Source organism: Festucalex cinctus, chromosome 8, assembly GCF_051991245.1.
Source record: "Festucalex cinctus isolate MCC-2025b chromosome 8, RoL_Fcin_1.0, whole genome shotgun sequence".
Classification (NCBI taxonomy): Eukaryota; Metazoa; Chordata; class Actinopteri; order Syngnathiformes; family Syngnathidae; genus Festucalex; species Festucalex cinctus.
Genome location: NC_135418.1, coordinates 5,509,686 through 5,535,929, shown reverse-complemented (window position 1 = coordinate 5,535,929; position 26,244 = coordinate 5,509,686). Strand labels below are relative to the sequence as shown.

At 40.5% G+C, this 26,244-nt stretch overlaps 1 protein-coding gene across 10 annotated transcripts in view; it reads right to left on the bottom strand.

Moving 5' to 3' along the window:
• The window catches only part of chl1b (cell adhesion molecule L1-like b), a 108,495-nt gene that overhangs the window by 61,179 nt on the left and 21,072 nt on the right, over window positions 1-26,244 (bottom strand). The window contains exon 1 of one of the 10 annotated variants that reach the window (XM_077529917.1): window positions 8,620-8,793. The exons of the other annotated variants lie outside the window; for them this stretch is intronic. The gene's annotated coding sequence lies outside the window, so the exon portion shown is untranslated. Of the gene's footprint in view, window positions 1-8,619; window positions 8,794-26,244 lie in introns of those variants that run through there. 10 annotated transcript variants of the gene reach the window in all.

The following is a 26,244-nucleotide window of genomic DNA, read 5'->3' as shown; positions in this document are numbered from 1 at the left end:
TATCTGATTGTTTTTATTTTTATATAGTCAGGAACCTAGTTGCTGCTAGTGGGCTCGAGCATACCACACTATACGACACTATACTCAATAACTCCTTAAGATCTATTTCTAGTGGGCACTAAGCATCAACACTTGGTGTTACTGCATGCTAATTAGTCAATTTTCTTGACGCCGTCCCCTGTGGTCGGGCGGGGGTGGTTCTGCCCCCCCCCCCCCCCCCCCCCGTTGTCTGCTCGGTGGCGGTTGCGTCTTGGCCGCTCCCTGGGCCCCCTGTGGGGTGCGGTGTTGGGGTGCTTCCCCTGGTGCCCGGGGCGGTGCCGTCCCGGCGCGGTCCGCTGCTCCGTGCCCGGCGGCGCGGTTCGGGGTGGGTGGGCCTCCGGTGTGCCCCGTGGTTCCCTCTCCCCTCCCCCTTCCTCCCCCCCGTCGCCTCTCCCTCCTCGCCTCCTCCCGCCCATCCTCCTCTGCCTCCCGGTCCCTTTTCCCTTGTCGCCCTCCCTCCTCCTCTCCCCCCCCGCCTCCTGCCCTGCAGCCGCCCTTTCGCCTTCTTGTCGTCTTCTCCCCGCTTCCCCCGCCCCCCCCCCCCCCCTTCCCTGTCTGCCCTGCGGCCCCTCCCCCTCCCTCTCCCTGGGCCTGGGGCTCCCTCCCCGGCCCGGGCGTCGGGCTCCGGGGGCCGGGCGAGGGTTTGGGGCCTGCCCCGCTCCGGTATAACTCCTGGTGCCCCGGGCGGGCCCCGGTGGCTGGTGGGCTGTCCGGTAGCCCTGCTGCGCTGGCTGTCCGCCCATTGTGGTGCCGGGTGGATGAGGTGGGGGGCGGCGGGGGGTGGGGGTGCTGGGGGGCGGGCGTGCCACCTACACCCGCCGGGTTGGGTGAGGCCCCGCTGGTCGCTCCTCTTACTCACTTCACTAGCTTGCACTATACACTTTGTAAATATACACATAGGGCACACAACACATTTCTTGGTGGGGTGGGGAAGGGTGGAAACACCGTCTTCACCCTTCAACTCCCCTCCAATTTTAATGCACCTCACGTCCAAGGGGAGGGGTGAGTTGGGGCGGGGAGCCATCAGAGGGGATGGACTGCAGTGCCTGGCAGCGCTGTGGTCCCCCCCATTTGTGTCCCTGCCCCACCACTTTGTCCCTCCATTCCCTTTTTTAATGCACCACACATATACATATTCATTTTTTGGGGGGGGATACGGGTGTGTCGGAGTAGGGGAAATTTTTTCCCTCTGCTCCGACTCACCTGCTCCCAATTTTAATGCACCACACGCACACACTTGTATATACACTGGGTGGGGCCACATTCACGGTGTAAGGGTAGAGCTCGCCAGTCGGCGAGCTGGCGGACTCAGTAACAGGGTTAGGTGTCACTTGTACTCTGGCGTGACGACCGGGGCCTCTCCCCACCGGGCTCGGTGTTCTGGTGTCCCGCCTTCTCCCCTGGTGCTTCCTCCTCTGCTTCCCCCCTCCCGCCGCGGTGCAAATCTCGCGCGGCTGGAGGTGGGGTGGGCACATCTTCCCTCTCTGCGCTGCTGCCCGGTGCCGGTTTCCGGGGGGGGGTGGGGGGTTCTCGCGGGGGGCCGGGTTCGCGGGGGGGGGGGTGGCGGCCGTCGGGGGGGGGCGGCTTGTTTGGGGGGGGGGTGGAGGTATGGGTGGGTGGGGGGTTGGGTGCTGGGGGTCGGGGTGTGTTCGGGGGTTTGGGGGTCGGGGGTGGTGGGGCCTGGGTCGTGGTGGATGGCGGGTTTGGGTGGGGTGCGGGGGGGTCGTGGGGGGAGGGGGGCTGGGGACCGGTGGGGCGCTGTGGGGGCCCGCTGGGCCTCGTTCTGCGGCCTTGGGCTCGGGGGTGTGGGCCGGGGCTGGGGCGGGGGTGTTCCGGGTATCTGGGTCGGCTCGCTGACCGGTGTCCGCTCGGGTGGCTTGGGGGTGGCCTTGGTGCTGCCGCGGCCTGGGGATTCCGGGGGGGGTGGGGGGGGGGGGGGGGGGTGCTCGCTTTGCTGGACCGCGGTTGACGGCTTCTCTCTTTGGTGGTGGTCCTTATGCATGCCAGATCCGTCGCACCAGCATCTACTGAAACTCAACAGAAGTACCCTCTCCCTCCCACAGCCCCTTGAATCAGTTGGTGCTGGTGTCTGTGGTTCTCACTTTTCTTTATCTATCCTTCCCTCCTTCCTCTCTTTAGTTTTTCCTCTGGTCACTTGAGATCTTAATTTATTAGAAGTATGAGGTTTCTGGGGTTGGCATAAGACTCCGGTTTTGTAACCACGCAGGAGGGGTCTTGTTGGTGCTGGACTTCACTTTGATGGATTGGATGTACTGGCTTCTATTGATCTCACTCTGCCTTATCGATCCTTCCCTCCTTCCTCTCTTTAGTTTTTCCTCTGGGCTCTTGAGATCTCGCTAAATTTGCTGGAATTTAGAGGCTTCCGGGGTTGGCGTAAGACTTTGATTTTGTAATCATGGGGAAGGCAGGAAGTGTTTGGTCGGTGCTGGATGTCACTTTGATTTACCTTTCTTTTCTCTTTATTTCTTTTTTTTCTGACCTTTTCTCTGGTCTCCTGACCATTTAAATCTCACGACTCTGGCAAGATTCTGAAGTACCTGGTTAAGGCGAAGGGTAATGGGATATTTATAAGGTTTTAGGTGAATGAATGAGTATAAATTTATACGTATTTGCACGCACGCACGCAAACGCACGCAAACGCACACACGCAAACGCACGCACGCACGCAAACGCACGCACGCAAACGCACGCACACATACACACACACAAAAAAAAAAAAAAAAAAAAAAAAAAAAAAAAAAAAAAAAAAAAAAGGAAAAGAGCAATGATGACAAGACGTTGAATCGGTAAGACTACCGAATGAACAATTCTGAGCTCTTCAAAAAAAAAAAAAAAAAAAAAAAAAAAAAAAAAAAAAAAAAAAGAACATTGTAAATAATTCATCCACTATGTTCCTTAATGGTGTTAATGATATTGAAGTATTAAATGTTGTGAAAACATTAAAAAATAAAAAGTCTACTGACTGTCTTAACATTGATATGACATTAGTAAAAAGTATTATAGAATATATTGTACAACCTTTTACATATATTTGTAATTTATCATTTAAAACTGGTATATTTCCATCAAAAATGAAGATAGCCAAAGTCATTCCTGTTCATAAAAGTGGAGAAAGACACACGTTTAATAACTACAGACCAATATCATTGTTGCCACAGTTCTCAAAAATTCTAGAAAAATTATTTTCATATAGATTGGGTAATTTTATTGAGAAACATAAGCTCTTAAGTGAAACCCAATATGGGTTTAGAGAAAAACGGACCACCTCAATGGCAGTCATGGAGCTTGTAGAAGCAATATCTACCGAAATAGATAATAAAAAATTTACTGTTGGGATTTTTATGGATTTAAAAAAAGCTTTTGATACTATAGATCATTCTATATTAATGAATAAATTAAAGAAATATGGAATAAGAGGTTTAGCTTATAAGTGGATGAAAAGTTATTTGGAAAATAGATATCAGTATGTGCAGTTTAATAATGTACAATCAGAACACATGAAGATCACTCATGGAGTTCCCCAAGGGTCTGTGCTCGGCCCTAAATTATTTATACTGTATATAAATGATATTTGCTGTGTCTCAAAAACATTGAAAAGTGTCTTATTTGCTGATGATACAACTTTCTATTGTTCAGGAGAAAACCTGAAGCAGCTTCTGACGACTGTGGAGTATGAATTGAATATATTAAAAAAATGGTTTGATGTAAATAAATTATCATTGAATTTAAATAAAACCAAGTTCATAGTTTTTGGCACTAGACAAATCACTCATCAAGACAAAATTATGGTGAATTCAATTGAAATAGAAAGGGTGAATGAAAATAAATTCCTTGGAGTTATTATTGATGATAAATTATGTTGGAAGCCACACATAGAAACTGTTAAAAGGAAAATGTCAAAAATCATAGGGATACTATAAAAGTAAGGATGTTTTAAACATGAAAACATTATATATATTATATAGTTCATTATTACTACTATATTTGACCTATTGTGTGGAATTATGGGGAATGGCATATAAAACAAATACTAACACCGTTTTCAAATTGCAAAAGAAAGCTATTAGAATTATTAATGGATCAAAGTATACAGAGCCAACACATCCACTATTTATTAAATTAAATGCAATGAAATTTTATGACTTGGTGGATTTTAAAATAGCACAAATAATGTATAAAGTTTATAACAATTTACTCTGCCACAGTACTCAGAAGTTATTTGAAATTAGACACAGTCCTTATGATATAAGGGGTACAAGTGTGTACAAAAAAACCCAAAACAAGAACAAATATTAAGCAAAGGTGTGTATCTGTAAAAGGTGTTGATCTGTGGAATCATCTGGAAATTGCTCTGAAAAATTGTGACTCAATGCTGGAGTTTAAAAAAATGTTTAAAAGTAAAGTTCAAAAAAATTATCTATGTCAGACCAGTATATGAAAAATGTACATGTGAGTATGTGTAAGTGATCTGGATAGGTATTATGGTATATGTTTAGTAAATTTATGTATATATGTTTTTGGTAAATGTGAATATGTTAAGTGCACTTGTGTGTATATATATATATATATATATATATATATATATATATATATATATATATATATATATATAACTTGGGTTATATATATCATTTATTATTTTATTATTATTTTTTAATAATTAGTAAATTAAAATTGTATTAATAATGAAATAAGTTTAAATATATTTAGTAAAAGGGGTAGGACAAGTTAAGTTTTTAACTTCTTCCTACTCCCTTTTGAACATGTAAGTTATGATTAATTGAATGATTATGTTATTGGGATTTTCTTCTATTTTGATTGTTGTTGTTTTTTGTTTTATCTCTGCTGTTCATCTGTTTATATGTTCAAAAAATAATAAAAGGAAAGGGAAAAAAAAGAAAAAAAATAAGTGTTTTTTGTTTCTGGACTGGCCGACAGGTCACAAATCTGCCTCAAACGTTGCTGCAGTTGTGCTTTGTCTTTCTGTTCTGCTGTTCAACTTTGTTCCTTTGGGCAGTCCACCAAAAGGAAAGAAGCATGTTTGGTAACACAGTTTCAGTTGTAATGGTTGCCACAAACATCTGCATTAGACAGTAGCAACAAAGAAAATAAACAACAAAGTATAAAACATATCTCTAGTTATATTGGTGGGGCGGGGGTATAATACCTCTACAGCTATCTATTATAAATCGACTATAGTTCATTAAAAATTCATCAAACAAGAATGCAAATTAACATGTACATATTGGTGACATTATTATTGTTTCTTTGCATGCTTATCCATTATTTGCATAAAGAAAACTGTAAGATTTTGTTGTTAGACTTAGAGTTCTGTTTTAGTTTCCATTTTGTCATAAATACTCTTTCCACTTGATTTAGCACTTTATTTTTTTTAGTGTTATGACATTTTTATGCTTATGCATCTAACATTGTATTTACATTTTTGCTGACAATTCTTTGACATATCCAATGACGTATTGGCTGTTGAAAACAAGTTGGCAAACCTGTTCTTCAATTTTGGCAAGCTCCATCATCATCATATTCCGACCATCTGGCCTGGCCTTGCAACCTTGGCTTTGACCCTCAAACACCTCGCGCATTACAAATTCGCAATACTGTATCATTACTCACATTAATGGGAAAGAACACAGAAAGGTTGTTTGCTCGAGAATTCCACACACTTGTGGATATGTTGTCGAGGTGCAAGGTCCAAGAGAAAGCATGCAAAGTTCAGTACAGTAGCCTCTTTAGCTGGCACCATCTGCTGCTTTCTCGCACAAAGACAACAGACAGGCACGTGTGGACCTCGTGTAGTTTAATGTGAAAGCCTGTAATAGGATTAGGCAGCTCGTCTTCATGTCAGGCTGGATTAAAATATTGCCTTTGCTTAAAACCAGCAACATTCTGCTGACATTCATTACAATGCCCCCCCCAAAAAAAATAAAAAAAATAAATCATTAATCATTGATCATTAAAAATGAACTGGAAAATGAACAATTTTCTTATCTACCAAGCGTGCATGTGTGACTACGTATCTCCAAATGACTTTTTATTTTCAATATTTCCATGTTGTTGTTTTTTTGTTTTGTTTTTCACAAAACAGTCTTTCCTCTGGCAATAATAAGCACATTCAATTTGCTACTACAAGCTTGGCCATGCAAGTCATCTATTATTAAAAACATTATTGGTAGGACAAAATCTGAAACAAGACACTAAATGAGATTGGGAAGTGGGAACAATATTGGATCATTTGCCTCTGTAATTGTTCAATTTTGCCGCACTTCAGGAGCGTGACAGTTCAATTATGCCACTATTAATATTGCAGGAGTGTGTAGCATTAGCAGGCTGAGGGAACTTAGAGTACTGTCAGAGGAGGATGAGAGAGAAGTGATGAAGCTGAAAGTGAAGAAATGAGGCTTAGTTGGAATTGGATATAGATCTGCTGAAACAAGTCACTCGGGTCTGTGACCTGCGTGTTCTGTGTGAACTATGATGTGTGACCTCCCCATGAAACAGCGAGACTCCCTGGCACAACTGGCACAATACAGTAAGAAAGCATGAAACACATAAGAGTAATACCTTCTTAGTTTGATCACACCACTACAATGGTCCCCTTGAGATATGAGTTTCATAAATTATGTGACCATGTTGGTATGTTAAATCATCTTTTCCCTATTTAAATGAATGGAAATGACATTAATTAGTTCCAGCCAATTCCCAAAAACAACAAAAATGTTTGTAATGTGCAATGAGGAAATAAAAAATAGCACTACATAATACAGTTCTGACATCATTAAATATAATTAAAAAGAAGGGGATAGGGACAGGCCGGCCTGCGAATAGCAAAAATCCACAAACACATAACATCCACACAATTGCACTTTTTTTTTTTTTATTATTATTTACCCCCCAAAAATAGTATAATCAGGGATATATATTACCAATTTGTATTTTCCGTGAATAACGAGGGTTTCTGTGCCCCATAAAAATAAATAAATAAAAATAAAAAAAAGTAAAACAAAAATTAACAAATAGGTGAACCACAACTGTAAACATTTTTGTCAAACTCGCTCAGTCGAATGGCTATTGGGCTGCTGTTTCTGGTGTTCCCACCTAGGGGCAGTGTAAGACATACAGACAGATACAATGTTCATTGTGACGAACTCACACCCTCTCAGCTCCATATGGCACTTATATCAGTCATTATTCACAGAGGATAAAGAATATATGACTGTGAGTGCTGTTGTATTACTGTATATGTGTTGTTGCACCATTTATTGTTCAATCACAACAGCATATATTTCACATTAGCATTAAGCCAGTGGACAAAAAGGCTACATTAAATTTTTGCTCGCAAGTCAAAGTCAAAATTTAGCAGAATGACGGTTCATATTTTTGGAGCTGGGCATACTGTAGCAATACAGAAATCAGGAGTATAGCATAACATCCCCTCTCTTCTCTACATTGGCAAACCATTACCGAATTGAAATATGTAATCTGATTATTGGTGCATGTGGTATGCATGTCAAAACAACGCCAATGCTGGCCTCACTCTGAACCTGTTAATATGTTTAAGCTAAGGGTATGATGTGCTGCACCTGTCTGTCTCCCATCTCGCAGCTTTTTCATCATATTTCTTCTGATCTGCCATCTTTGAAGCCCCACAGGAGTGCCCCCTGCCTCGGACAGTAATCACATTATTGTGGAAGCCTTGCCCATGGCCAGCAGAGAGATGAATTCACAAGTTGGACTGCACTGACTGGAGTAATATTTTGTGGGAACAAGCACAGCGTTTTCCTCTCTACATTCATTCACTTGGTTCAACTAAAGTTGGCAATTTCCCCTGACGTATCTGTGCCACAGCAGGACATGATTAATGGCACCTGTTTCTCATATTTTTCCCTAAATTAAAAAAAATAAATAAAATAAAAATAAAAACTGAAGCAATGCATTTCAGTCAACCACACCAGAGCTCCGATTTCAGTGCATACTTGTATGAAAAATCTGCTCAAAGAGCACAATTTTCAGTGAAACGAAAGTTTTTGTGTTATAATTCAGTGCTTGAATTTCCTGTTCTGGTTCGTAACAGAGCATCTGGACAATAATACAGTGGTTATGCTGTTTAATACAGCTATCAGATATGTGGCCTACTTCCTGTCATAGGGTCAAACGGAGGTTGTGTTGAGACAAATCCAATGGAATGATTACAAGACCAGACACTCACGATTTACATCACAGTCAGCCAGTATTTATACTGAATACCGAAGGTTTATAAACACGGCAATACTCATTAGTACAGGTTTATATTATTGAAAATCATATTATTCAAAATCACAGCTTCCACATTTACATGTTATAGCAAAACTAACGACTATGTAAGATGACAAACACATTTATAGATGTATTTAATGAGATGGTGTAAAAATACGTAATTTCTAAGATTTTGTGACATGAAAAACAAGCTTTACAGTCAAAACAATATTATATAAGTATCATACGGTGTGTATATATAATCCATCTGTATTATGTATATACAAGTATGTATGTATATATACTTACAAGTGAGATCATCCTTTGCACTGCTCCCCATGAGGAAATTGTATATTCCCTTCAAAGGCAATAACATCCAGTATAAACAGCAAGTATTTGTTAGTAAACTAGTACAAAAAATGAGTGCAGAGCTGGCTTTGTGCTTTGTCGTACAGGCTTGATATGGAGGAAGACTGAGGCACTGTGGCCACATATGTTGCCTAAAGCCTCTGCCTTGGTTAAGACGCTCATTAAGCCTCTGACAATCAATCCCACAAAGCCCCATCTAAAAGGCTATTCACATGGAGAGTAAAAAGGAGTGGTGGTATGCAAGTTCCACTAACCCATCCCTCCTTATGGCACACAACTAGAGAAGAAACTACGTATATGAAAATGTCATCACAATAAGAGGGGCCGAATTCGTTGTTTCCAAATCCCTTGCTATCTGGGATGCAAACCCACCAATCAAATGTGAAATGAATTTAAATCATTATTACGGTTAAATATTATTAATTAGGAGTCACCAGGATGGCTACGATTAGAAATGAGCTAATTGGAGGGACAGCTAAATTTATATGTTTTTGGAGAGCAGACAATAGTGGGTATGTTAAGGGTGGTGAGGATGAAAAGACAGCGAGGAGAAGACCTAAGACAAGGTTGATGGATGTTGTGAGGGAAGACATGAAGGCAGTTGATGTGAGAGAGGAAGATTCAGAAGATTTGATGGAAAAGGATGACAGGCTGTGGCAACGCCTAACAGGACAAGATGAAAGGAAAAAAAAAAAAAGATTGTTATAGTTAAATTAGTCTGTGGTAGCTAGCTGACTTACCTGATTGTTCTGTTCAGATTAGCTTCTTGCTAAAGAGTTGGTCTTACTCAAGTCGTTTATGAACAATAGATTGTAATACCTTCACTAACAGTTGTTTTAGGGACATTTTTCAAAGACCACAAAACGTTTCTTTTGGCAACTGTTACTCACAGTCAGCTTTCTGGTTTCCATATCAGTTGGATGTAGAACTATAAATGTAATGCGCACAGACAAAACTCAAATCTGAAAATGAGTCTGGGCATTGAGCTACTTATTGTTTGAATAATCGTTGCACTAACACACAGCTGATCAACAAAACACACCTGTCAGTAACACATTCCATTACTTGTGATCGCCAATCTCGTTACACATCTGATGCTGATGTAATAGGAACTAATAGCTGAAATGTTATGCATATGCATTCATTTGATCTCAAACTCAAATGTTTTAAGTCTACAACAAAAATAAAGGAAGAAAGAAAAGTGCAGTTAACATCAAACTTGCCTTAGAGTTTGTTAATCAGAGTTTACAAAATATTTTCGTCAAATACAATCATTTTCCATTGACCATTCTCCACCTACCCCTACTGACCTACTCTTTGAAGCATGCACAGTTTGTTGCACTGAAAGGACATTGAGTTGAGAAACAAATGAACTAATCGACCGGTTTAGACTTTTGGCATTACACAGAGCCTGATTGTTCTACTTTGGTGAACAGAGAGCTGGACTCTATGGCTACACAGACGGAGTGAGGCTGGGTGACATGTCAACTCAGAGCTCGGTGAAGTGCTGAGACTGTTGATAAGAACCTTCCACCAAAAGAACAAGAAGCGCACAGTCTGGATGATGTATGATGGAGGGACTGGTCTTAGACTTGGATTTTACCAAGGAGAAACACAGAAATGAGAAAGGGGGATGGTCATGCTTGAATTATGCTGATGTGGGTTGCAACCATAGTGAAAATGCGACAGAAGCTTTGTTGCTTCACCAGAACTCGCAGCCACAAATAAGGTAATTATTTCTTGGGCCTCATAAAGGCTGATGCTTTGAAATATACAGCACCAAGATGACTTATCAGTTCATAACTGATGATTGTTGTCTTTTTTTTCCCTTTGGAAAATGTTTTATGTTCGTTATCCTTTAGAAAACACAAACTCTGCATTTGACTTGATCTTAATGTTTAGGTAATACTGGATCTGTTGAAGGGCTTGTTTTTTCTTTTTTAGGGGCGGGGCTGGAGGGTCCTGAATGAGTGCAGTCAGCCAAAGTCAGTAATTGAGAGCACTCAGATCCCTCTGCAATGCCAGTGCCAGATCCCCAAAGTCCACGAGCACTCATTAAGCCACAACAGGATGGAGCTGCCATTACGGCCACAGCAACACAGGGAAGCCTTGTGAATGCTACACAAATGCTTAATGCTCTGAGGCTGGGCGGTCCTGGAAGCCGAGTGAGATGGGTGACGAACAAGACAGGCAGTTCCGCGAAAGGCAAACTGAACCTTGTCCTGGACACAAGCCCAGGGGAAAGTCCCCCTTTTCACTGTTTGGGCTGATCTTGCAATCAATTGTTTGAATCAGTTGTTTGAACACCTTAAAAGAAGGAAGGTGGAATGATTTCCTAGCAGAATTTCATACGGAATCAATATGGTATCTATACCTACCCTACATAAAGTACATACCCCGATGCACAGCTCTAACTCAATGAACTTTCTTTTTTCCATCAAAAAAGCGATGTCTGCTGTCACAACCCTCACAGTCACAGTTCCCCATGCCATGTTTTAATGTAATCTTTCAAAAAAAATAATTTGCTCTGCTTCCAGAGAAAACGCTTACAACATCTTTAATTTATGACATGCCTCTTATCTCCCTGAAGCAGCAATCATGACATGTTATCAGACTGCACAAGATGGAGGTCTGCAAGTGTATCAGTCTGGTGGGATTACAATAATGCTCTCTTGACCTGCTCTCCTTCCTCAGGAAAGCAAAGCCCAAATAACATAAAAAAAAACAAAAACAAAAACAGCCAAATTCAGATGGGAAGCTATGTTTCTGCATATTTTGCTGCATATGCGATTCATGGTCCCAATTAATGTGTAAATCATTGTCGTTCAAGCTGTCCACAAATGAAAAATGAATGATTAAAAAAATGACTCAGAGTTCAGGTAATAATATCCCTAAGGACTGCTGAGGTAGGTAACACGTTCTCCCATTCCCATCATCTGACAAACGTACTAGTGACACACAGTTTTTTGTTAGCTTTGGACACAGCCCATTCCACCAGCAAGTAGTCTGTTAGTCTGTCAAAAACTGTCAATAAGTCTTGAACACAGACAAAATGGCTAACCTGCCTTTCACATATGTTCTGTACCTTCGACACTACAAGAGACTCTCACTTTATTACGGTCCATATTTTCTCTCTGTCATACAGCACAGATGATTCAACATTGACTTCATTAAACTTTCACATTTGCACCGGTAAGTTAGCTTACTTAACTTATTATACATATTTATTCATGTGTTTGTTTCTAAAATATGTAAGAAAACATTTGGGAGGGTAATTTGGGGATTAAATTGGTCTAACGTATTACTACGTACTAAATGAGTAGTTCTTAACCTCGGGTTTGATCAAAACCGAGGGGTTTGGCGACTCAGTCTCTGTGGTTCGACAGAGTTCAACACACACTTTGTGTTGTGTCTGTACAAAAAGATTAATCATAAATAAAATAGAAAACCTTTATTGTCATTGGATGGTGCTGATACAATGTATTTGGGGTTATGAAAAGATAATGACAAGCGTATATTACTTGCATGATCAAGGTTCTCACGACTCAAGAGTTTCGAGAATATAAACCTGTTTTCAATTGGACGGGGGTAAAAAAAAAATCACATTTCCGTTTTCCAACTACGAATGGTTTGGTGAATGCATGTAAGAAATTTGCAGTGTTCAGTACCTCCACAAGGTGAAGAATCACTGCACTAAATCAATATGGAAACCATAATTGCCTGGGGATGTCTTCCATTTTCCATTGAACGCCCTTTCCTTTTTTCATTCTGATTACTGATGCACAGCTTGAACGTTCTCCCATGTTGCTGCCATGTTTTAATACACATACTTCTGTGAGTTTACAGTTTGGAAATGACTAAAACCATTTGAACTGAGCATGCCCAAGGGATCACAGTATTCGATTTGCGTGGTCCTCTTAATGATCTGTGACTGCAAATGAAAAACAGGCAGAATTCCAGCGCTGTGTGGGCCACGATCGGGCGAAATGTGCATTTTTTGCCAATCTGTGATGCTTTCATCTACTGAATTATTTCCAGATCTGTGTTGACAGTGGATTTATTTAGTGCAGCTCTACAAACAATCTGATCAAACAAAAAGCTCTTTAAAAGCCACATCAAACAACTTGCACTCATTCTACAATGGTTCACTTGTAGAACATGTTTGGTATTATGGCTGAGGTTAAATTTAGCATGGACTTTGAGCACATGTGGAGAACTAGGTAGGAAGTCAAAGTCTTTACACCTGTCACACATGACAGACTATCAAACTTCTTTTCAGCTCTCTCAGCCATCCGTTACAGCGTCACAGATGGTGAACTGTGATCGTGATCTGCGCTCCTGATAGCACACCTACTGAACATCTACATAAAATCTAAAGTATGATGATATTCAAAATGATACTATTTCACACATCCATCCATCCATTTTCTTGACCGCTTATTCCTCACAAGGGTCGCGGGGGCTGCTGGCGCCTATCTCAGCTGGCTCTGGGCAGTAGGCGGGGGACACCCTGGACTGGTTGCCAACCAATCGCAGGGCACACAGAGACGAACAACCATCCACACTCACACGCACACCTAGGGACAATTCGGAGCGCCCAATTAACCTGCCATGCATGTCTTTGGAATGTGGGAGGAGACCGGAGTACCCGGAGAAGACCCACGCGGGCACGGGGAGAACATGCAAACTCCACCCAGGAAGGTCCGAGCCTGGACTCGAACCGGAGACCTCAGAACTGGGAAGCGGACGTGCTAACCACTCGACTACCGTGCCGCCCTATTGCACACATAAATATCATAATTATTGTGGATTTTGGATGGATAAGAATACAAACCCTATTTTTCGACCCAGCACAAGTCTAGAGCAAAGCACAGTCTAACTGTTCCATGGGTGGTGTTTTCTTTTTTATTTTATGTTTTTGTTTGTGGATATTTTCCTAGACATGTGCAGTGAAATCATGTTTTTGCTCCCTTGAGCGCTGTTGTGGGACGTAACGCAGACAATCAATGCGCCTCCCCTCATTCTCTTTGAATTCATTACAGGGAGAGTCGCGCTGTCGACACGGTATGCAGAGGTCAGCGCGCACAAAGTGCATTTAAAAGGAACTGCTTGCAGATGATGTAAAGTTGAAGCCCCCTATATACTGTACAATGATTTGCAATCATTTTCAACATATATTTAATTTAATATACTAGACAATATTTAAAAATGTGTTTATCGCAAATAACAGATAATAATAATAAATTAGAATTTGATGGCTGCAACACATTCCATAAAAGCTGGGACAGGTGGCAAAAAAAAAGACTGAGAAAGCTGAGGAATGCTCATCAAATACCTATTTGGACATCCCATAGGTGAACAGGCTAATTGGGAACAGGTGAGTCTCATGATTGGGTATCAAAGGAGCGTCCCTGAAATGTTCAGTCATTCACAAGCAAAGTTGGGGCGAGGTTCACCTCTTAGTGTGTGAGAAAATAGTCAGAAGTTTAAGGAAAATGTTCCTCAATGTACAGTTGCAAAGAATTTAGAGATTTCATCATCTACAGTTCTTAATATCATCAAAAGGTTCAGAGAATGTGAAGAAATCACTGAATGTGAAAGGCAAGGTGAAAATCCAATATTGAATGCCTGACTTTAAATCCCTTAAGCGACACTATATCAATATCATATATGTAATCCGAATAGAATTAACTAGAACGGCTAAATGGAATAAAAATGGTCCATATGAATACCCCAGTCGGAGTAAAAAGAATGAATCAGATTGGAATTTCATTCGGATTCAGAGGGTTGGGATATGATTGCCAATCCAAACAAGCAACATGTAAACAGTTCAATCGGAATGGCAAGGCTGCGTCTGGCATGCACATACTCTGTCTTTATGTAAATGCATCAGTTCTTTCATTTTTTAATAATGTAATAATGATCAAGTGCCTATGTTCAATTTCCGTTCATGTCGCACTTTTGCTTTTGCAGCCAGTTTGTTACAGTAGTCAAGTGACTTTTCATCACATTTTTTAAGACAAAATCATCCTCATAAATCAGATTACAACGATCTAAAATCCAGTGTTTGTCCACTGAGCGCAAACTGTGCATTCACCGCCCTCTTGACGTGTCACATAGAAACAAATAGATTTCTACAACGATTCGGAGTAACTGTCTGCCTCTTCACACCACCTGCTTAGTTTTATCTAGTTTATGTTTTGTCTTGAGGCCTAGCACGGTCTATCCAATTCACCAACACGCTAAACTAGACTGCACAGCACCACAATGAAGATGAACCCGTTTTTATGCAGTGTGCACGGGTGCCCGCCTATGAAAATAGGGCTATATATGTGTGAGAAAGCATTTAATGCATGTGTCACATGCATCTGTCTGCATGTTACTTCTGTGAAACAACACACATTTGCCTGGTGTATGAATGGTGCTATACAAATAAACTTGCCTTGCCTTAGAACTCAATTTCATTGTGTGAACAGATCAATATGCTATTTTTTTCCAGGTCAGTGAGGTCACTCCCATAGTGGAAAAGGCCTCTTCTATACAACTATTTGGAGTGTGTACACAGCAGACGGAGAATGCAGCAGCAAACATGAGCTTCAAAATGAATTCAGTAAGATGCTGCAATGCTGTGTAGTAAAGCGGGGAGGCATGGTAACTGCTTCGGCTGTGCTTGCCATACACGATATTCATTTATAATATATTCAAACATGTGACATCAGAATATTATCATGCAAAGCTCAGGGATAAGAGGTAGAAAACGGAGAGAGTAACGATATATACTGTAATAATAACACATTAGCCATTGGCCGTGCAGAAAATTTATGTAGCTGAGAAATAATGCAGCTTTTTACTTTATAATTAAATCTTAACATAATTGAAAATAAAAAAATGCACACAATAATAATCAATCATCCATCAACAGTAGCTCATCTGTCATGGAAGGTTTTTGAGGAAAGACTCAAAAACTGGCAACTAGCTCTCCTTAATCCTGTTATGCCGACAAGAAGGTTTAATTATATCCAGAAAACAAGCTTTTTCCTTCTTATGGTCTTATAACAAAGAGCCTCAGAGCTGACCATTCACTTGAACTCACCCTTATAATAAGCAGTCAGGATCTAATAGCCTTTTAAGGAGTGACCTTCAGGCCCCTTGCTTCCACACATATCCCGGGTCAAGCCTTCATGACCATGCGGGATGACAAGAGGCCTGTCACACTACACAGCTAATCCCGCAGTGGAAAATGTCGGCGGGATCCGTCTCACATGAGCACACAGCAAGAGATGAAGGGCAGACCAATATTTGAGACAATTTACTGATTGTGTGTGTGCGTTTGCGTGTGGAGGGCGGTGGGTGCGGCCATGTCTTTGTGGGATTTTACACAGACAGATTGTCAAAAGACAGACTGGCCAACTTTCTCATTTCCATTCAGTAGCTACATAAAGGCAACACAGGGAGGTCTATTTCAGACAGTGTGTGGGCTAACGGTATTATTAAAACATATTGCAATGTTTGGACATGCTTAGAATCATTGATTTTAGTTGTAATTAAAAGAAGACTGTTTCTTTAATGTCCATGTTTTTTTTGTTTTTTTTACAAATGAATCTGCTGTGGGAACACTGTAACAATATTCTTCTCAGAGCATCTCTTGATAGCCAATTAACTCATGTCAGGTGTATTGGCCTCGAGGCACATTTATATTAAATGCCAGCAAACAAAATAGTACGCATTCTGTTTTTCTTCGCGTTCCATTTGATCTGTTACACATGCTATGGGACTTGTCACCCCCCCCCCCCCCCCTTTTTTTTTTTTTTTTTTTTACATGAATGCAGGCTCAGGATACTCTGTATTCAGGGGAGTAAATGCTAATAAAAGCAGAGGTGGGCAGCCAGTCGTCTAGAGTGACATGTTGTCCATCGATCCATCACCAACGGACCACTGTTTTTATGACAAATGGAGAGAAATTTGAGAAAAATAGCGGACTAATAAACGACAGATGTGGGTTGCCGGTATAATCGTCACTCAGCGGGGTCAATTACCGACGTTCTTCTCACAGACGGATGTCTGTTTTGGTGACAACTGAAGGAAGCCTCTGGTGTGTTTGTTTGTGTGTTTTGCCCAGGCCCAGTCTGTCGGTTTCACTCAGGAAAAGGCACTTTTTAGATACAGGATTTAAACAAACAAACTACTTCTCAATTTACAGATCTGGGCTTCTCTTAATTTCTGGTAGTGATTTTGTCCTAGAGCCTGTATTTTGCCATTTTGGGTTTGTTTTGTAAACAGCGGGACGTGTCGCAAATGGGGCCGGGCGACTTTTCGGCTGTGTGACGTCACTCCCGCGGCAATTTAACAGCACGCACGGATTTTTTTTCACTTACTCATTCACACATGTAAGCTTCTGTGAGTGAGTGAGTGAGTGAGTGAGTGAGTGAGTGAGTGAGTGAGTGAGTGAGTGAGTGAGTGAGTGAGTGAGTGAAAAAAACAAAACAAAACAATAATCCATGTGTGCTGTGTCAAATTGCCGCAGGAGTGACGTCACGCAGCCGACAAATTCGCCTGGCCCCGTTTGTGACATGCCACCCCCCGCTCTGTGATTGGCTGGAGTGGTGTAAACACTGTCTTTCCGCGGAAACGTCCCGCTGTTTACAAAACAAACACCAAATGGCAAAATACAGGCTGGGGGAGCGGGGGATTAGGACAAGATCACCACCAAACATTAACATAAGCCCAGAATGTGTAGATTGACAAAAAGTTAAAGTGTGTACCGTACATCCTGTATTTAAAAAGTGCATATTCCTTAGTGAAACCGGCAGACTGGGCCTTTAAGATAACTGCATTGAATAAAACCTCTGAATAAAGTATGGTACATGTGAAAAAACAAGTACTTTGCATATGCTTACAACTATAGTATATAAATAGTTTAATAAATCATGTGTCCCCTAAGGAAGGTAGAACAGTCACAAAGGCAACTTGTCTTAGTTGCAATCATTTTGACAAGGCTGGCTAAAAAAATATTTTGACTGGACTCCTTCCATTACCGTTTGGATGAGACGTTGAAGGGGAAATCGAGTTAGAAATTGTCTACAGGTATATGTCAATAATATGATCTATGTGCCCCCACCAGTCTAAGAACGGTATTCTGATTAATAATGCATGTGTGGAATATGAATGAAACAGAAAAATCCGCTTACATTTATCCGCCTCAGGAGGCAGCCATTTTACCTTGTACTGCCACTTGCTGTCGACTGAAAATGACGACGTCACGGCTCACCTGTTTTCTGGGTTTGGTGATGTGACATTCGCAAGCTGAGCCCTAAGGTACTGTGATGTCATTTTCAATTGACAGCAAGTGGCAAAATGAGATGGATCAAAACAGTGGGATTTTGTTGATTAATTCATATTACTAGATGCGCGGTATAGAACATATTATTGGATTATTTTTTTTTTTTACTTGACTTAGCCTGTCAAAAGTATATTGTAAACAAGCATTTTACTTCACATGTTGTTGTTGCGGCTTTTGTTGTGTGACAGCGAATCATTCACATGATTTGTTTGGCACATCTTTTACACCAGATGTCCTTCCTGACATAATCCACAATATTTGTTATCTGGACTTGCGACTGGCTCTAATTAGGTATTAAGCATTGTGTTCGCACTTGGAAATCAGTATGTCATCATGGCATGAGCTGTATTTTTTTTCTTTTTCTGCAGGACAGAAATGGAGAGCAATGCAGACATTTCCTCATCCTCACCCCCCAGAAAGCTTGTCACTTTGTTGCTGGCGTAACTAATTCAATTGTCTATAGCCTGCATTTTTTCTGCTTAACAAACAACAGCAATGGTAAAGAAATCAGTCTTTGTTCAATAAGCCCACATATGTCTTCTCAACAATCATGTAATGACATTATGGTATGTTGCACAGGTCGGCCAGAAAGTGGCTGGGGAATTAGCTTTTGAGGGCTTGACACAACATCAATTTCGGTGAGCTTGAAGCCATTACACATTCGAATAAGAAATAATTATTTTGCCTTGCAATTACTGAAATAAGCCTGACATTTTTCTTGCAGAATTTTCACTCAATACTTAAAATATCATTGACTTTTGTAAACATATACGATGGCTTAATTTCTCAGGTCCCTTTTAGGCCCATTTCAGCTTGATCTGCATCCAAACATTGCATCACACCATCACTCAATTGCTTGTTTGGAAGGATTGTTTTCAGTCAGGAATTCAAAGTGCAAACCAAGTAAAGCCAAAACATAAACTTTAGCCAAGGCAAGAAGTGTGAAATAGATTTTAACTTCGAACAATATGATATGATGAAATTAACATTTAACTTTACAGCCCATTGTACATTCTAAAGAGAGGTTCCATAGACTAAATTACAAATCTCAGTATTCAAGGTAGTGATGCATGCATGCAATATGCATGCATCTTTGAGAGAGGAAGAAGCGGGTCAAATGCCTGGATACTGTCTGAATAATGCCTTATTTTCATAATTCTCATGATGAGTAATAAGTCTTTAATGCAGTCCCATGCCAACAACAGTGTGGACCATCTCATGTCACGAAACGGGACCCCAAACGTCTTAAGACTCGATGGCAGCGGCATTAGCATTTTGGACATAAATGAATGGAGGATTTGTTCTTGTGCCCTCTGAAAGACTCTATTAAAGGAAGGTTTAGAAATTGTTCCGTTTTCAATATAGCACAGTTTGGGCACTTCATTTTGGCAAACAATTGACTAGATGATAATAATAATAAACTGCCTAATTTTAGATTTAGTTCATTTGTAATTTTTTATTTTTTTTAAATGCTACTCTTATATGCATCTTTTGTATTTTATTTTATTTTTTAATTAATCTTGTGTTGGTTGAGTTGACTAAAAGACAATTTCTAGTACGTTGTATTACTTTGGTCGGCACGGCTTGTGGACCATTTTTATTGGAAAAAGAAGGAAGCTTTGATTATAAGAGGCAGAAAGAAATACCACTGCTTCAAGCCCTTTTCACACTGCACTAAGCAGTTAAACCCATTCATTGTGTATGTTGGGTGGGGTGGGGACCAAGGAATGGAGTGTGGCACAGCAAGATGACTTCTGCCGTGACAGTAAGGTGCCTCAAATTGGAAAATGTGTTCGAGAGCGTCATCGTGACATCGGACAAGAGGAGCCTCATGGAGGAAAATATATTACGAAGTGGGCCGGATCGATAAAATAATGGAATATAACTTAAAAAAAACTGGCGTCAATAATTCGCAGATTTTTTCCCATTTGTGGGCCAGCCCAAAATTACGGGGCACAACTGTAATGATATTGTTCCAAAAAATAACAACAATGCAAATGGCACGCAGCAACAATTTGCCTGTATGAGTTTCAGACATGTTATATCGACCTGTTTTGCATATATAATTTTCCCAGAATGTATTGTGTGGCGCACTAAAGGACGTTAATCCTTGTCACGCGTTTATGTTACCAGTAATTGAATTTGTGTTGTATTTAATACGTTTATGTTGGTCTATGATTTTATTTATTTATTTATTTTTTTTAACAAACTAACTTTAGGTTGTGTGTAAAATAATGACATCCAGAGCAATTCCATGTACAAATTGCATTGCTCATCTAAGGATTCCTTGTGAAATTACGAATTTATACATTTTGATTATGGCCGGCTGATTAAATTGGTCCGACATTACTATTTTTATTTAGTTATTTTTTACTTTACAAAGCCATCTCGCGGGCCGGATTAAACCCCTTTGCGGGCCTGATCCTGGGTTTACCATATGGGTGACTGATCCCATGCATGGACAATGTGTATTGATCTCCATCGAGTAGGACAGAGCACTGCCACAGGGCTGATCATCATCAATGACGCTCTATTTACCACAATATCATCTAATTCAATAGACAAAGCATGAATCCTGATTTTATCTGGGGACAAATGGTAGATACTACTTGCTATGCAGCTTTTTTATGTACAAGAAAAAGCTGCTTTAATTAAACCTATAACAAGCCGATAAACATAATTAATGTACTTGTGTGGTATGACAAAACAACAATGACTTCTACCAATCAAATGAGAAATATACCAAAGGGTTTCAGTAGCTCAGTTATATTAAAAGCACACTGGACTGATTGAAGAATGGTACATTTAGAGAAGAGAACAATGCATGAAAAACCAGAAAGGTAACCAGAAAAATTACTCCAGGCTTGTCTATACAGAGTCCATTTGGATGGTTGAAAATCTATATTGTCTCTTTTGAAACAAATGGCGGATAAATTTTTGCCTGGATAAATAAACAAATGTGATAAATGTGACTGTCCTGACTCTGTATTGATTTTTCCAAACACTGCATTTTCACATAGGTAATCCATCTTTATGAAATTGGACTTTCATCATTTAATGCAGAAATATTTTATTTCAAATGTGCTGATAAGACAATTTCAAATCTAAACCACATTTCAGAGTCATTGACTCCACATCCACAAGCCATCAATTTTACCAGGCCCATCCCCCAGTTTAACACTGCTTCCTGTGTTTCCTCCTCTACTCAATACCGAAATGTCGTGTTTTCCAGCTCTTAAGAGAAGATAAATGAGGACAAATTCCCCAATTAGTCTGCCTTGTTGATTTAGAGTGGTTTTAAGAGGCTGTTGCAACTGAGTTTTTTCTTGTGTGTCTACTGCACACTTCAGCTTTCTGCTTTAATGTACACAATATGACCTGTGAACACGCTTCACTGATTCCACATGTTCACAACATGAAGTCTCAGATGAACCATCTGAATGTGCCGAGGCAGCAGTACAGGGACAGCCATTAGTGTCCAAGGCAGTCTAGCTCTAATGATGATGGCTGTGGATTTGCTGCGGTCTGCATTGTGGGGAGCAGAAACTCTGACATTGGTCACATGAAGTGCTCCTCAACATGCTCTTTGTGGATGCATTTACTGAGCCAAGGCAGGAATCGAAATGAACAAACATGATTTCATGAGGTTTTCGCTTATGAGAACACAACCTTTTCAGTAGCTATAAAACAGATTTGATCTGATGCCTTTTTTTTCAGTTATCTTTACGCATTGTATTGTATTGCTGGTAATGATTTATGTTATGTTTTGTTGTGTTTACGTACAGAGCTTTGTGACGGCTAATGCTGTTTGAAAGCGCTATATAAATAAAGATCACTTGACTTGACTTGTGGTGACAAGGTGGTAAAGCTGTTATTTAATTGACCTTAACACATCACAGAGTGTGAAGCACAGAGGCATTTTGAGGGGGCTGCCTTCTTATTGCTAACTTTCTACAATTTTACAGGAAAAAAAAAAGACAAATACAGCACACTTAAATCATAGCACACTGTGCACACTATGTGGTTGGCTGCAGTTGACGTATAGCAACACTTCCACCTCTATCTGCTGTACAGTATCAAATTGATCTATCAGTTTCTCTCAGTATGCATGGGAGTAATCATAATGGCAGTGAATTAATTGATGTACTGGGGTCTAAACATGTCTAGATGTCAACATTCATTATCTATTTTTAATAAAACAATATTGCACTTCACTCCCAAAAAGTACTATTCCTGTGATATTACAGTTAGATCTAAATGTCTAAAAGTAGTACTTTGTAGATTAGTAACTATTAGGATGAAAAAAAAATAATGGGGTTCAAAAACTTGACAGAGTGATTTTCCATCCATCCATCCATCCATTTACTTGACCGCTTATTCCTCACAAGGGTCGCGGGGGGTGCTGGCGCCTATCTCAGCTGGCTCTGGGCAGTAGGCGGGGGACACCCTGGACTGGTTGCCAGCCAATCGCAGGGCACACAGAGACGAACAACCATCCACACTCACAAGCACACCAAGGGACAATTCGGAGCGCCTAATTAACCTGCCATGCATGTCTTTGGAATGTGGGAGGAGACCGGAGTACCCGGAGAAGACCCACGCGGGCAGGGGGAGAACATGCAAACTCCACCCAGGAAGGCCGGAGCCTGGACTCGAACCGGAGTCCTCAGAACTGGGAGGCGGACGTGCTAACCACTAGCTCACCGTGCCGCCCTATTATAGCCACAAAGATGTTTTTATTATGAAGTTCTATGAGTATGTTTTCAAACAAACAAACAAACAAACAAACAAACATCTCTTTGATGTACACCAAACTCAATTATCCTGTGAGGCTATGCCACTTTCAGTGAAGCCACACAAAATGCATTCAAGCCAAAGTGTTTGTCTATTTCAATAATTCATTCCAAATGCCAGAATGCGTCAAAAGAGAGGAAACAAAGCTGTTTACTTCAGAACTGAGATAACTAAAGACACACTAAAGAAAGCACTGGAAAATGAGGTTTTTATAAAACTTGTCATGTTTGATAAATGTTTCTTCTGAGGAATGTAGTGTTGCTGTGAAATGCCAGAGCAGCATGAAAATCTGATCCTTGTTTGGCCTTGACAGAATGACACATTACACAGGACTAATAGATAAGCTTTTGCCACACTTTCGAGTTTTGCTAACATCCATCCACCCTGCAGGTGGTAAAGAAAAAGATGGACTCAAGTAATAAAGAGATGCGGTCTTAATGGCACTGGGTCCTAATAGCAGAGGCAGAATTGTAACCACGGCACACCTCCTCCACTGGTGAACCACAGGAAGAGGTACAAGCCATCTGTGAATTTGCTCGGGGAAACAGGGAATGCTCTCTGCTTGTGGATTTGATGCTAATGTTTCAAAAGCGGCTGAGTTACAGCACACAGCACCACTAAGGGGCCTATAAAGCACCAGCTCAACAAGAATACACACCCTGGGGGAGTCAAAACTGTGAACAGCGCCTCATGAGTTTCCAAATTCCTACCCTCCCCACTCTCTGAAGTGGATAATCACAATTCCATGACACAGGGTGCAAAGTGTGGGTTCAGCTGGGGCAAATAAGTTTTAGAAAGGGATTACTGAGGTGTAAAATGGTTTTAAAAAGCAGCTCAGCATTTGTTGTTTATTTCAGAGGGCAGGCACCCGTGAATTCAACAACTGTCAAAAAAGTGACAGGCTTCAACATTAGCAGCGTCAATTATTTTGACTTTCTGACAGGTTCTCTGAAAACAGAGGACTCAACTGTCACTCCAAGATCTTTGTACCCCTCCTAATTTATTATGACCCCTGCTGAGACTGTTGTATCAGAAACTGAATGAATTACAATGTCACATAAACATGTGTGATTGCCCTTTCAGTGACTCTCGGTACATTTGCTCACATCTGGCGAGACTTTACATCTTACAGATTGCTTAGGCTCAGATTTCACTTCCTGCCCTCAAATTGGTATCATAAAATATAATGCCAAAGTGTGACACATGAAAGCTATCTATTAGGGGTGTGAATTGCCTAGTACCTGACGATTCGATTCGTATCACGATTCACAGGTCACGATTCGATTCGATACCGATTAATCCCGATACGAATGGTCACGATTCGATACCGATTAATCCCGATACGAATTTATAAGTCGATTGTTGCGATTTTTTTTCATTCATATTTAGAAAATACTAATCAGTAAGCTTGTAGAGTGTAAGATTTATATGAAAATGTATTATTTATTTATCTGAAATTTCAGTCTTATAGAGGTTGTAATCTGTTTCATGTTTGAACAGCATTAAAATAAAAATATTAAGGCTTAATGTGCCGTTCATATAACATTCTTCCATGCTCAAGGTGTGAATCCTAAAAAAAAAATAAAATAAAAAAAATAAATAAAAAAAAAATAAAAAAAATAAAATAAAATAAAAAAAAAATCGATTCTGCCGATTATTGAATCGATTCGAGAATCGCGCGATGTAGTATCGCGATATATCGCCGAATCGATTTTTTTTTAACACCCCTACTATCTATACATCTATCCATTGTATCTGTCTATCTGTATATTTGGGCTACTACGCAAAAATGGGTGATGAGTTGAATTGAGATGCAAACTGGCAGTTTTAAACTAACGTTGAATCAGTATTATTTTTTAATTTGAGTGAGAATGAATCATAGCATATTGTTATATGTATATGTCCCAGGAATCTTAAAATAACAAATCATGTGACATATGTATGTGGGGGGTGCACAGCATTGTTTAAATTGTGATCTTCGAGAAATTTTTGTATATGTCCCAGGAATCTTAAAATAACAAAGCATGTGACATATGTATGTGGGGGGTGCACAGCATTGTTTAAATTGTGATCTTCGAGAAATTTTTGTGCTTGCATGGGCGTGTTAATGAGCATTAAACCGTTAAGCAATCATCAATAAAGCCCATATAAGCAGTGCGTCCACGAGTTTGCAAACTGGAATGTTGAACCGGTGAGATGAACCCTCCTATGCTAGCTTAGCGTGAGCTAGCTGGCGCGACGGAACACAAATGGATTTACAACCATTAAAAGCAAAAAAATAATAATAATACACAGGATTTTGCTGGAGGGCAGTTCATAGTGAGGAATTACAGAAGCAAAGTTATTATTATTATTATTATTATTATTATTATTATTATTATTATTATTATTATTATTATTATTATTATAAGCACTGCGGCTGAAAAGAGTAGGGCTGTGCAGATCGATCCAAGTATCGATAGAATCGATACTAAAGTGAATATAGGTATCATATCAATACCAAAGAGCTAGTATTGATCTTTTACATTTATTTTGGTTTCTCATGGGTCCCTCGTGCAATCCCTGTGTAGTGCATGCGTATGTGGAGGCCCACGTATGACAGCAGTAGCACTAGCGGTAACATTTATTTTTATTTTTTTTACAGTGAATGATATTTTACAGTAAGGGGCCTATTCACTAGAGGTTTGTGTCGCCTTTGCACCACGCTAACCGGCAAAAATGGAGCAATCTGCAAGCGCCTAATTCACTAAACACGCGCAGATGGGGAACTCCGTCACTAAGTGCTCTGCCAAACAGATTGCATCACGGTGCGCTAGTGTTATTTGCGCATATGCAAATTAGGTAATTTGCATACATTTGATGCAAAATATGCCCACCCCAATGCAAATGAGACTCATTGATATGCAGAGTCTAATTCACTAACGCCAGCGCAAATAGCCACACCTCGTTTGCGTGACGCAAATAACGTTTTTGGAAAGCATGTATTAACTGCTGCAATCTTGATCATGACAGCATTGCGTGCCATTCGCAGCACAACATCCACGGCAGATCACGCAGAGAGGGGGAAATATTTCCGTGTTAGTTTAGGACACATAAACGTAACCCGGGTTGATCGGCAATGGTGGGGTGGCATTTTACGATCATTTTTACGTGCCAGATGCATACTGTACGCCCACGCCAACCTCTGAGAATATATTTTTAAAAAACGATCGCACCAATAAGTTGTACTTTATGAATGAAAGATGTCGTCCTCGTCCTCTCTGCTCTGTACAGGTTAATGGCGCTATTAACGCTTAGTCTCGGTCCAACCTCGCTTTCTGATAATGTCATCTTTCTCACAACTGTTACTATAACAACCATGTTCTTGGCGCAAATCCATTGCCATGTGTGGTCAATCAGGTGCAAATTTGCTCCAAGCTGTCAGTTTTGTG